The sequence below is a fragment of the Macaca fascicularis genome, chromosome 9 (assembly GCF_037993035.2).
Source record: "Macaca fascicularis isolate 582-1 chromosome 9, T2T-MFA8v1.1".
Lineage (NCBI taxonomy): Eukaryota > Metazoa > Chordata > Mammalia > Primates > Cercopithecidae > Macaca > Macaca fascicularis.
Window position 1 is genome coordinate 141,518,264 of NC_088383.1, and position 11,518 is coordinate 141,529,781.

An 11,518-nucleotide genomic window follows, 5' to 3' on the forward strand; every position below is an offset into this window, starting at 1 on the left:
TGTAAAAATGATTGTCTGGGGTGCGATGGCCATATTTTCAAAACCAAACTTCAGAAGGGGCGTGGCAGTACTGAATTCACCTGGGTCTGGTTTTTCCAGCAGCAGCCTCCCCTCCCCTCCCCTCCCCTCCCCTCCCCTCCCCTCCCCTCCCCTCCCCTCCCCTCCCCTCCCCTTCCCTTCCCTTCCCAACACAGAGTCTCATTCTGTTGCACAGGCTGGGCAGCCTCAACCTCCCAGGCTCCAGAGATCCTCCCACCTCAGTCTCCCTAGTAGCTGGGACTACAGGCATGCGCCACCACGCCCAGCTAATTTCTAAATTTATTTTTGTAGAGATGAGGTTTCTCTATGTTGACCAAGCTGGTCTTGAACTCCTGGCCTCAAGTGATCCTCCTGCCTCGGCCTCCCAAAAGTCTGGGATGGCAAGCTCGAGCCATGGCCACCCTTGACCGGGTTTCCCATGGGCCTGGGGTGTGCTTGTCCCCAGCGGCTCCAAAGCGCTTCTCTTCCAACTCCACTCCAGTTCCAACAGCACAGAGACCCAGGCGGGCATCCATCCACGCTGGGGTTGGGCCCATGCGCCAGGCTCCTCTGAGTAGCCTGAGTCCTCAGCCATGGTGACCCCACATGGAAAAGTCTCGAAACTGACATCTCAAAGAGGATGATGTGTGGGTGACCGTGACAGTAGCACAAATCCCAGGTGTACAGGACACTCCGGCTGCCCCGAGGGGCTGAGGACAGGTTAGCATCACGTGGCATTTTTGTCGGTTTTGGTGGCAGGTACGCCCAGCACATAGGGGGGGACGGGCCGCCCACAGCCGGGACTGGATGACCCAGAAGTTCCAGCCAGGATAACTTGGGCTGGCTTCCCGAGTCCCTCCCAGCTGCGGTTCCCTGGCCCCCACTTACTCAGTGGCCAGGTGAGGGAGGAGCCGGCAGTCCTGTGCCAAGGGAGCGTGAGGGGCTTGTGGGGGTGGGAGGCCGGGTTGAAGGCCGTCTTTCGGTGCAGGGAGGGAGGGACCCGATACCACCACCCAGCAGCAGAGGAAAGGCCAGGCCGGGGGTTCGAGGCCAGAGATCTCAGACCCTCAGGAGCCAGCTGCTAGTCTGCATTTCAGGGTGCCAGGAGTCCCTGGAGATGGAGATGGAGCCCTGTGCGTGGAGATAGCGGGACTTCAGGTTGCCAATGTGGCCAGGGTGCTGGTGCTCAGGGTCCCAGCTGCGGGGGTCTCAGGTCTCCCAGCCCTGCTCCCAGGCTGGCCCTCCAGGCCGGCCCCTCTCTGTAGGAGGTCTGAGGAGGGTCCTTATGGAGCACAAGTGGGGCTGGGGAAATGGTGGGACACGTCTCCGCACGGCCCCTGTGCCTCCTTTGCTCCGGAGAGCCTGCTCCTTCACAGAAGGGGTCTGATACAGCCTGAGAGGGGCACTGTGGGGGTCACAGTCATGGGGGGCAGTCCGCAGGGAGTGCATTCTGCTGGCAGCCACAGTCTGAGGGGTACGGTCCATGATGGGCACACTCCTGGGGGAACACAGTCCTGGGGTGCAATTTGGGGCCTGCTCTGCCGCACACCCTGCACTGAAGCAGACGGCCCTGGCTGAGACCAGGCCCCATGTCAGGCACATCATCACGTTGCATAGAAAGTCCTGTGACCGGGGCCCACAGACCACAGAGGGCGGCTGAGCCAGGCGGCCACCTTGGCCAAGGCCTCCCAGAGACACGACATGCTTTGACGTATGAGTTGGTGCTGGCCCTGGCTTGTGGCCGCCACCGCAGTGCTTCCAGACCATGAGGCCCCTCACATGCCTGTGGCCAGAGTGTCTGCACGGCCCAGGGACAGGAGCGTGTGCCCTCCAGGAGGCTGTTCTGAGGCTGCGTGGCAGGGCATGGTGTCCCCTCCACGGGGGGCACCCTGTCTGGGCTGCGAGGATGCGGGGTGTCGTGGGTAGAGCCTGGATGGAGCAAGGACCATGCTGTGTCCTCCATGCCGGGAGCTCTGGTCCTGGGAGAGGAGCAAGGCTCAGGCCATGCTATCACTTGGAGGTGACAACTTCATTTCCATAGCAACCGCAATGCTTGGCAGGTGACGGCGATGCTGGGAGCCAATGGGACATGCGTGGACAAACCATGCAGACACCCACGTGTGCTCAGGTGAGAGCCAGGAGGCCATCGTTTCCTGGGTGTGACCCTGCATGAAGGAAGCTGCCTTGGGGTCTGGGCCATCCAGCCCACCTCCCTGTGGGCTCTCCAGCACTTCCAGACCTTTACACTCACGCCAGCGGGGCAGCCAGTGGGCAGCAGGTGCCACAGAACCTCGACAGCCCATTCAGCACTTCCAGTCAGTGGAGGTGGCTCCTGGGGGTGACTGTGGCCCCGGCAGGAGCCCAGAGCCTCTGTGCAGTGTCGCTGGGCCAGGGCCCTCATCCTCTACCCCTGTGGACGGCCTGGTCTAGCTCAAGCCCACTTCACCTGTGGCCTGGCTGGGTTGCTGAGTCTCTGCAGCCCCTTGGAGGTGCCTGGAGGGGGTCAGCATCCCTGCCAAACGCTGCCCTCAGAGTGTGGACAGTGACGCTGGGGTTCTCTGCAGGATCTCAGTGCAGGCAGGTGTGCCAACCCTCTGCCCACACCGGATGTTAGAGGCTGACGTTGGGTGTAAAAGCCAAGGTGATTGATTGAAGGGGAAACTGAGGCAGGGTGGCTCGCCTCAGGTGCCGCCTGAATTCCCCAGCCAGCCCCATGTTCCCAGCCAGCCTCCCTTTTGGAATGTACTTCCCTGCTGCAGCCTGAGGCAGGACCACCCCAGCCCCCGACCCACCTCAGCATCCGGGAGGCAGCCTCTTCAGAGCCCGGAGCACCGTGGGTTTGGGCCTCAACACCTGCCTCTTGCCAGCCTCAGGCTCTTTTTCACATCCTCAGAAAGCGCTCACCCCAGCGGTCAGCAAGCGGGTAGCAGGTGCCCGGGCAGGGAGGGCAGGGGAGGAACAGCTTCACGGGCAGCCACCAAGCGCAGGAGGTACCAATACCCACCCCCGGAGGGGCCTGGAGGGTCCCAGGAAGCCACCACTCCACCGAGGGACCTGCCTGTGCCACATCGCCAGGCAGCACCATCAGGACCCCTCCCTCCCGCCTCCACCCGTGAGTGGATGTGAGACGGATCCCACGGGGCCCGGCCAACCTCGGCCTTCGCCTCCTCATGGTGGGGGCTGCAGGCTCTGCCCTGACTGGCTGGGGTGGAGGAATGCGCCTGGGCATCCCCAAAGGGAGGGGCATGGGTACACAGAGGTCTCGGGGCCCCTCCTCTCCTCACCATCTGGCCCTGTCTGTGGCTCCTGTCTGCCAAGGAGGCTGTGCTCATGGCAGGAGCACAGAAGGCTGGGTGCCAGCGGAGGCCCCGCAATGCGGGGGGAGTGTGGACCCTGGTGATGGTCCCCGCTGGCATGGAGCCTGCGAGGCTGAGCCTTGTGTGGATGACAGGCACCTGCCGAGGGGGTCTAGTAGAGGCCATCCCACCCTGATTCCAGAGCCTCAGCCCAGGGTGTGCCCGGGACCCAGCATGATCAGGGGCTTGGAAACCTCCTTGACACCACGGAGCGCCTGAGCAGTGCTGTCCACCCGAACGGTTTGATTGGCAGCTCTGGGCAACAGCATTCCCGAGGGAGCATCATCAATGCCAAGTCCGTCTCTCAGAAAAGATCAAGGTGGCACTTTTCCTGGGACTCCCATCCTCAGATATCAAGGGCCCCCAAAACAGGGAGTCCCCGGAGCTGGCAGGTGGAAGTGGCTCCTGGGAGCAGCTGGAGGCCGCCCTGAGCAGTGTGGCCAGAACGCTGCCTGCCCCCGCACTCCCCAGCTCCTGTGGGCCACAGCGCAGCCCCCTCCGCCCAGCCTGCAGCGCCCAGCCTGCCGCCATGCCCACCTCCACCAGCAGAGGGCACCCCGCCCACACAAGCAAGTGCCCAACCCCCCTGCGCCCTGTACCCTGTGCCCCGAGCCCCGCGCCCTGAGCCCCACGCCCATGGGAGTCTGTCCCTCCTCACCCACTCCCACTCTCCTGGAAACCGCCCTGGAGCCAACAGCACCAAACGCTTCTCCAAAAAGACCCTCTGACCCAAAGCCACTGGCACTTTTACACAGGACGTGGGGTTCACAGGCTAAACACCTGCCTGGGCCGTCAGCCTGCGGCATGGCCTCCAGGTGGTTTCCATCGCTGGGCTTCACTCCCCATCGTGGAATGCGCGGGCCCCTACCAGGTTTCCTACCTCCAAGGTGCGGTGCTGTGATGGCTGCCGTCCCTGCGTCCTGTGTACGCGCCGGCATCATCATCATCCGTGTCGTCATCATCCCTCCCGGAGTCTGGACCCTGAGCTGAGCACCAGGGCGGGGCAGCCCCTTTCCACACAGTCCGGGGGGCCCTCCCGGTTCCTGGAAGAGCCTGGGCTGTGAGCTTTTAAATTGGGCAGGATGTGACTGCAAGGTGTGCTGCAGTGGGAGAGGACACAGGGGTCCCCCCATTGATCTCAGCCCCCAGCGTGACTCGCCACACCACTGCAGTCCAGCCGTGCTCCTGCCGCAGGCCCTGGCAACCCTCCCGCCAGGTGAGGCCTGGCCCTGCAGCCTCCGAGACCTCCCAGGCTGTCTGCTGGCTCCAACTGGGGCCAGGAGGCTGGGTAGAGGCCCCTGTAGACCAGAACCTCAACAGGTGGCTCTGCCACACTCAGGCTTGGGACCCACACACAATTCTGTCTACAGAACAACTCAGACCCACCGCAGGTGCGTGGTGACGGTGGGAGCCGTGTTGCCTGTGGTCTCGCAGTGCACAGGCCACGTGCTCCTTTCTCTGCTGGCCTCAGGCCTCGGAAAGGCGGTGGAGGCGTCACCTGTGGCTGCTCTAACTGATGACCACAAACTGAGCAGCTTGAAAAGTCCACATGTGGACCCACAGTTTGGAGGTCAAAGTCTGATTCAGGTCTCACCGGGCTGAAACCAGGGTGTGGGCAGAGCTGTGTGTTCTTTAGGGACTCAGAGAGAATTCGTTTTCTTGCCTTTCAGCTTCTAGAGGCCACAGCGTTCCCGGCTCCTGGCCCCTCCTGCCTGGTGAAGCCAGCAGCAGCCACCATCTGAGCTTCCACCCTTGTGTCTCCCTGGACTCTCGTCTTCTGCCTCCCCGCTCTCCTTTTCAGGACCCCTGTAACTCGGGGGACCCACCCGGATGATCCAGACAATGTCCCCATGTTAGGTTCCCTCTGCCATGCAAAGTAACATATTTGCAGGTCTCAGGGTTTAGGGCATGGACGTCTTGGGGTGCATCTCGGGCATGCCCACCACGTGGGGGTCTGTTCCCAGGGTGGCGCTGCGCTCACACAGTCTCCGAAAGCATCCCTGTGCCTGCCGCCTCCCAAGCCTCATACCCCGAGTTGAGCTTTGCGGTGGGCTCCAACAGTGCCCGTCCAGCTCAGGGTGACCTGTGGGTGACCAGCACAGGGTGGGGGCTGCAGCTGAAAAGTGGGGCCAGACGCTGAGAGCACAGACCTGGGATTAAACCAGCTGGCCAGGTGAGGGGCCGCCGGCCCATGCTCCATGCAGCTGCCCAACCGCTTCTCTGCTGCTTCTCCTCTGCAACCACAAAGGCCCTGCTCCCTTCCACGGGGCCCCTCCCCTCTGCAGCCTGGCATTGCCGAGGGGAGTGCTGAGTTCAGGCGGTAAGGACAATGAGCCATGTTGCAGGTGGCCCTGGATCGGTGGTTTTGGCTCCATGTAGGTTCAAACTTCTCCAACAGCTGCTCCTTGAGCAACAGTGAAGAATAACCACTGTTTTGTGGTTATTCAGGTTTTCCCAATTGTGGAACTAGTCTAGGATGGACTTTGGGTCTGCCCAGCAGCCCTGGAGGGGGGCAGCATCTGTGCGGACCTGCTGTGGGACCCCCTGGGGGAGAGGGTCTGTCTGGGCTCGGCCAGCACAGAGGTGGACAGAGCAGCTGGGTTCTCACTGCCCTTGCTTCTGTCTCCCAGGGGCTCTGTCCCCACCGGGCCTGGATGGAGGTGGCCACAGACTGTCTGGGCTTCCTCTGCTTTCCCCAGGCCAGGGAGGGGCCCTCCTGGGATGGAGGGGACGCTCCAGGCTGTGCCCGACCTGCAGTCCCATTAGGTCCTCGCAGGACCTCTCCATGCCCTTGGAGCCTGGGGTTCTCCCCAGAGTGGTCCCAGGCGGGAGGAACGGTGGCTGCCAGAGCCTCAGCCACACCAGCCTGGCCCTGCCTGCTCCAAGGCCGCTCAGAGCCCCTGTGCCTCCCCTGGACTCCAGAGGAAGGAAGGACAGGCTGGCGCTCACCTTGGAGGTCACAGCAACACCAGGGTCCTGCACCCCAGGCCTGGCCTGCTCTCAGCTCTCTCCCTCCACTGTCAAGTTCCCTCCTCTGCCCTCCACCCTCCTCCCTCCTCCTTCGTCCTCCTCCTCCCTCCTCCTCCCCTCCTTCTCTCCCTCCGCAGCTAACAGTGCTTTCTGTCTCATCTCCTCTCAGGAGCCCTCCTGTCTCCTCCTCCTGGCAGCCCCTCCTGCCCTTCCTTGTTGCCGCCAGCCCCTCTCTCTTGCTTCCGTGGCACTCTCTGGCCTGTGCACACCTCCCTGGGGACGTGGCTGGCTCTGCTGTGTGTCCAGTGCTACTCCCCTGTGGCCATGTGGCCACGGCTCTGGAACAAAAGAGGAAGAGCCATAGGTGTCCCACACCTGGGTGGGGCCTGATTGGCCACTGCGCCCCACACCAGGTATGGTAGCTGAGCACTCAGCATGGCCCAGGGAGACGAGAGCCTGCGGGACGTGCAGAGGCCGTTCAAGCAAGGCTGTCTGAGGGCTGGCGGTCAGGGCGGCATGGGCTGGGTCACCAGGCTGGGGAACTCTCAGCTTGCGACCTCTTTGAGGTGCCGTATTTTGCTGCAGCAGGAGCCCGTGTGTGATGCAGCCTCCCCAGTGGGGTGAGGTCCAGGGAGTCCCAGAGCGGCAGGTGCGAGCCACTCCTGTGAGGCGTCTCCTGGTTCCCTGGGCGAGGTCCGAGGCTGAGGGTCCAGCCTGCCCTTTGCCACCTGCCCTGGCTGGTTTCAAGCAGGTGTGGGCTCAGCTGTCCCGCCACTGGTGGCTGTCCTAGCAGGGTCCAGCCTGCGGCCCTGCAGCCGGCACCCGATCCAGCTCCCCCAAGCTTTCCTCACCCTGCCGGGCCCCTCCTTGGGGCTCGGGTGAAATCAGGTCACTGGGCTCTTCCTCCGGGGAAGCAGAGCAGCCTCTGGAACCGGGACGGGCAGTGGCGCTCCCTGGGGAGCCGAGAATGAGATTCTTCAGGTCGATTCTAAATTAGACAGAAGGTGTTTGGACTCCACGGGCCCCGGAACCACGGGAGCCACCAACCCAGGGGTCCCAGCAGGAAGGTGGTTGGACTCCACGGGCCCCGGAACCACGGGAGCCACCATTCCAGGGTCCCAGCAGGATGGGGCCTGCAGTTTCTTCTTGGAAGGCCCAGCTGCTGGGGTGTGTGGGCCCTAAATAAGGAAATAATGGTGCGGGGGGTTGGGGGACAGAATTGAGGAGGGGGTGGTGGGGGGCTTCAGCTCAGGGAGGGACGGCGAGGGAACAGGAAGGCCAGGCTCAGGGAGGGAAAGGGAGGCGCTGGCACCCAACCCCTGACAAAGTAGGGAGACCCACAGGGACAGGCCAGGCCCTGCAGGCCTGAGGGGCCCCATCCCACAGGAGGCCCAGCCTCAGCCCATGTCTCATTTTACCTGGGAGAGCTCTGGGTCTCCAGACCACAAAGACACTTGACTGTAAGCAGGACTCTGGGCTCCCACCCTCCAGTGATGAGCACCCAGAGTGGCTGCTGTAGCCCGGGACGTGGCGGTCAGGGCAGCCGGGAGGCGCCTGCTGCCTGCGGAGGAAAGGGGGAGTCCTCAGTGGGCCCCGCGCTCTTCCTGTTCCAGTGGCCGCCGGAGCTGGTGGGCAAAACCCAGAGCTTCATCTGGAGGCCCAGGCAGGGAAAGCAGGTGCGCCTCTGACTCGCCACAGGGACAGCGGCTCAGGAAGTCACCTGCTGCTGGTGGGCACGGATCGCTGTGTGGAGCCCATAGTCGCTCGGCTTCCCAGCCCTTTAGACCGAGCCCTGGCAGAGCACAGCTCATGCACACCGTGGCGCTGGAATGCCAGGTCCACACTGCAGAGCCTGGGTGCCCCTCCCCTGGGGCGCCTGATCTCTCCCTCCCCTTCCCTCTTTCTCCCTCTTTAGTCATCAGCAGCTGCACAGATGTCTGGGAGAGGGGCCCTGGAGTGGAGCCTCGGGCTGGGTGAGAGCATCAGGCTGGTCCGAGGCTGCCCGGCGTGGCCAGTGGGGATCGGGTCAATTCCATGAGGCTCCACATCTTTTTCTGGAGAGTGGGGTAGTTCCCACCCCCTGAGCAGGCCCCAGGGGCAGTAGCCTGCGCTGCTCTGCCGGTGGCCACCTGAGGCTGGGGTGCGGGCCATGGCCAGACTCTGGCCCGGGGCCCCAGGCAGCGCTGGACAGGGTGGAAAGCCAGGCCGCCAGAGCAGCCCAGGGTGGCCTGTTGCATCACTGCCACCCTGAGCCTCTTCTCCAACGTTGCCTGGCGGTGGGGGGCCGGGCCCCAGGGCCAGAGTCCCCAAATCCTGACAGTGCCCTTGGCCAGTGACTTCTGGGGCTCTGCCCTGACCAATATAGGATTTTCTAGAGGGTTCTGAGCATATTCAGGTGGGAACAGACTACCCTGTGCCAGCCACTGACCCCACATGTGGGCTTGTCAGCGGGAGCACAAGAGCTTTCCTGGTCTGGGTGCTCCACAGCCCTGGCCCAGCACAGTGCGTGTGCTGCCATTTTTATGAGCAGGCAGGTCCTGGAGGGTTTTGGCCACAGGAGGGGGTGACCAGGACGCCTCTGCACCTCGAGAAGCACGTCCAGCCCCATAGGCCCAGCCCCATGGGGCTTCTGTGGACCAGGAGCCCATTCCCCTTGCAGGGAAGCGGGCCTGAGGGGATGGACTGGACCTGCCCAGACCCCACGGTGATCATGGGAAAGACCTGTCCCAGGAGTGCGTGGCCCGGCGATGAGGCCCTGACAACGCCCAGGGCAGGAGGTGGGTGGACCTGGGCCGCCCACCCCAGGCTGAGAGGCCCTGACAGACGGCGCCCAGCACCTGGCGCCCAGGGCAGGAGGTGGGTGAACCTGGGCCGCCCACCCCAGGCTGAGAGGCCCTGACAGACAGCGCCCAGCGCCCGGCGCCCAGGGCAGGAGGTGGGTGGGGCTGGGCCGCCCACCCCAGGCTGAGCTACTCACAGGCTCCCTGGAGCTGCGTCACCCGGGGCTTTGATGGCGCCCATGCCGCAGATGGGGAGAGTGAGGAGGAGCCATTCGCCGAAGTTGACAGACGTGCGTGGCAGCGCTGTTCAAACCTGGGCGGTCTGGAACCCTGATGCACCCGCAAAGCTCCAGGGCCTGGCGGCTGGAGATGCCCCAGCCTTGAATGCATCCATCGCCGAGCTGGGGGCAGCGACCCCCCTCACTGGCTACCCACATGCCCCCAGGGACAGCCTCCCTGACACAGCGGCATGCCTCCTGGCAGGCCCACGGGGGACCTGGGGCCAGGGCTGCTCAGCCTGCCCACGTTCCTTGGAAAGGCTGTCACTGGCTTGGCCAGATCCTCATGTTCTCTGCCGCAGTGAAAACCAGCTCGTTCTGTCCAAGCCTGGAACCGGCCCAGGCTTCCAGGAGGAGGCCACGCCTGCCTGCCCTTGGCCAAGGGGAGCCAACAGACCTTCCTGGTTCCAGGGAACCCCATGCTGTCTGCTTTGCCCGGAGGCCCTGCTCCCTCCCTTAGAGCAGGCTCACAGCCGCCTGGGTATGGAAGGGGTGGCCGGGCCTCCCTTGGACAACGCTGGCTGGTTCTCTTCTCTGGCTGAGAGTCAGAGCCCGTGCCTGCCCCAACCCAGAAGCTTCCAGGATGCTCTGCCTGAGCCAGGCCCTGGCCAGGGCCAGCGAAGGCCCCACCCTCCCGGCCAGGCAGGGCAGGGAGCTGAGCCCAGGATGTGGATCATGCAGGCTTGGATTAGCCGAGGGCTGGCCGTGGCTCAGGGCCCTCATTGGCCTCTCAGAGCCTGTTTCTTTCCTTGTGAGGTGGTGACAGCAGCCCTGATGTCACAGGATGGAGCAGGATCACATGAACAGCAAGTCCTGGCTCACAGCAGGCACACGCAGGGGTCAGGACGTTGGCCCGCACTCTTCCCTGGGGGATGGTTGCTCAGGACCCAAGGCTGGCCTCCCTGCTGGCACCAGAACCCAGGGCCCCCTGGGCACAGGCCAGGGAAGGCTGAAAGGAGGGGTAGCCTAGCACAATCCAGCATGGAGAGCCTCAGTGCCTGCCCCCAGCAGGGTCCCCAGCCCTTACTCCCACACCTTTGCTGGGCAGCAGGTCCCCCCACAGGGGTTCAAAGGCTGATGGCCTTCCCTGAGGGTGCAAGGCTGGTTTTTGCAGAGTCCAGGTTGAGTGCTGGTGGCTTTGGGCAGTGGCTGGGGGCCCTGCAGATGCTCTGTGGACACAGCCGAATGGGCAGCACAGAGCCAGACCCTGCCCTGCCCTGCCCTGCCCCACCTCGCCCCATCCCACCTTGCCCTGCCATCCTCAGGGTAGGGTTCCGCAGGCCACAGCCTCCTTGCCTATAGTCACCAGGCAAGGACTGCTCCCCAACAATTCTAATCTCGCTAATGCCCCCCCCACTCCCCGTGCTTACACGGCTGCAACTTCCCCCATCCTTCCAGCCCCAGCCTGCCCCAGGACACACTCCCTTAGGAAGGTGTTTGCTAATGAATGGCTCGTTGGCCCTCACGGCCCCTCAGGTGCGTGTCCCACAGCCCCTCTGGAGACTCACAGCCCGGCCTCTGTGCCTGGCTCAGAGCCAGAAAAACTCTGCAGCCTCCATCAGTCACACCGAGCCCAGCCCGGGGAAGGCCCCAGAAGCAGGGATGTGCAGCCTCGCAGACCCCCCTGGCCCTCCGCTCGGGGCTCCCTAGACTGCGTGCTCAGAGCCGGAGGAGGCAGCCCAGGCTGTAGCCCCTGCTCAGGAGGCCGTGGAGAACTGGCTGGAGTCCCCACCACGCCCTGAGTGAGGGAGCAGCAGGAGCGAGGCGGTTCTGTCTCCATGATATCAGGAGGGGTCCGGCCGTGCTCCCAGTGAGGGCCCGGGGGGCGGAGCAGGAAGACACAAGTGACCACAACGCCAGGTGTGGCACTGAGCACCGCGTGCAGGCCTGCCCGGTGACCCTCACAAGCCCAGCACAAGGTCAGGGCTGCACTCCCATTTTACAGATGGGGAAGCCCAGGCACCCGGACCTTGCAGGGAGCATGTGGGGACTGGGGCCTTGTACAGGGCAGGGGTCATGTGTGGTCCCGTCCAGGTCACCTTACAGGTGAGATGCCCGGGCCCGCAGGTTGAGGCCGGCCAGCACCTTCCCCACAGACCCCCTTGGTGGCTCTGAG

The 11,518-nt window shown here is 64.0% G+C and overlaps 2 long non-coding RNA genes across 2 annotated transcripts; both read right to left on the reverse strand.

Annotated features, from left to right (window-relative positions):
- Positions 1-300: 300 nt before the first annotated feature.
- LOC141407751 (uncharacterized) lies at positions 301-4,802 on the reverse strand. Its single transcript, XR_012418301.1, has 2 exons — positions 2,270-4,802; positions 301-2,183 (listed from the first exon to the last, which is right to left on the reverse strand). It is a non-coding gene; the product is annotated as an uncharacterized lncRNA (long non-coding RNA).
- Positions 4,803-6,929: 2,127 nt separating this feature from the next.
- On the reverse strand, positions 6,930-9,527 carry LOC123566880 (uncharacterized). The gene is made up of 3 exons (XR_006689579.2): positions 9,322-9,527; positions 7,763-7,905; positions 6,930-7,332 (listed from the first exon to the last, which is right to left on the reverse strand). It is a non-coding gene; the product is annotated as an uncharacterized lncRNA (long non-coding RNA).
- Positions 9,528-11,518: the final 1,991 nt, after the last annotated feature.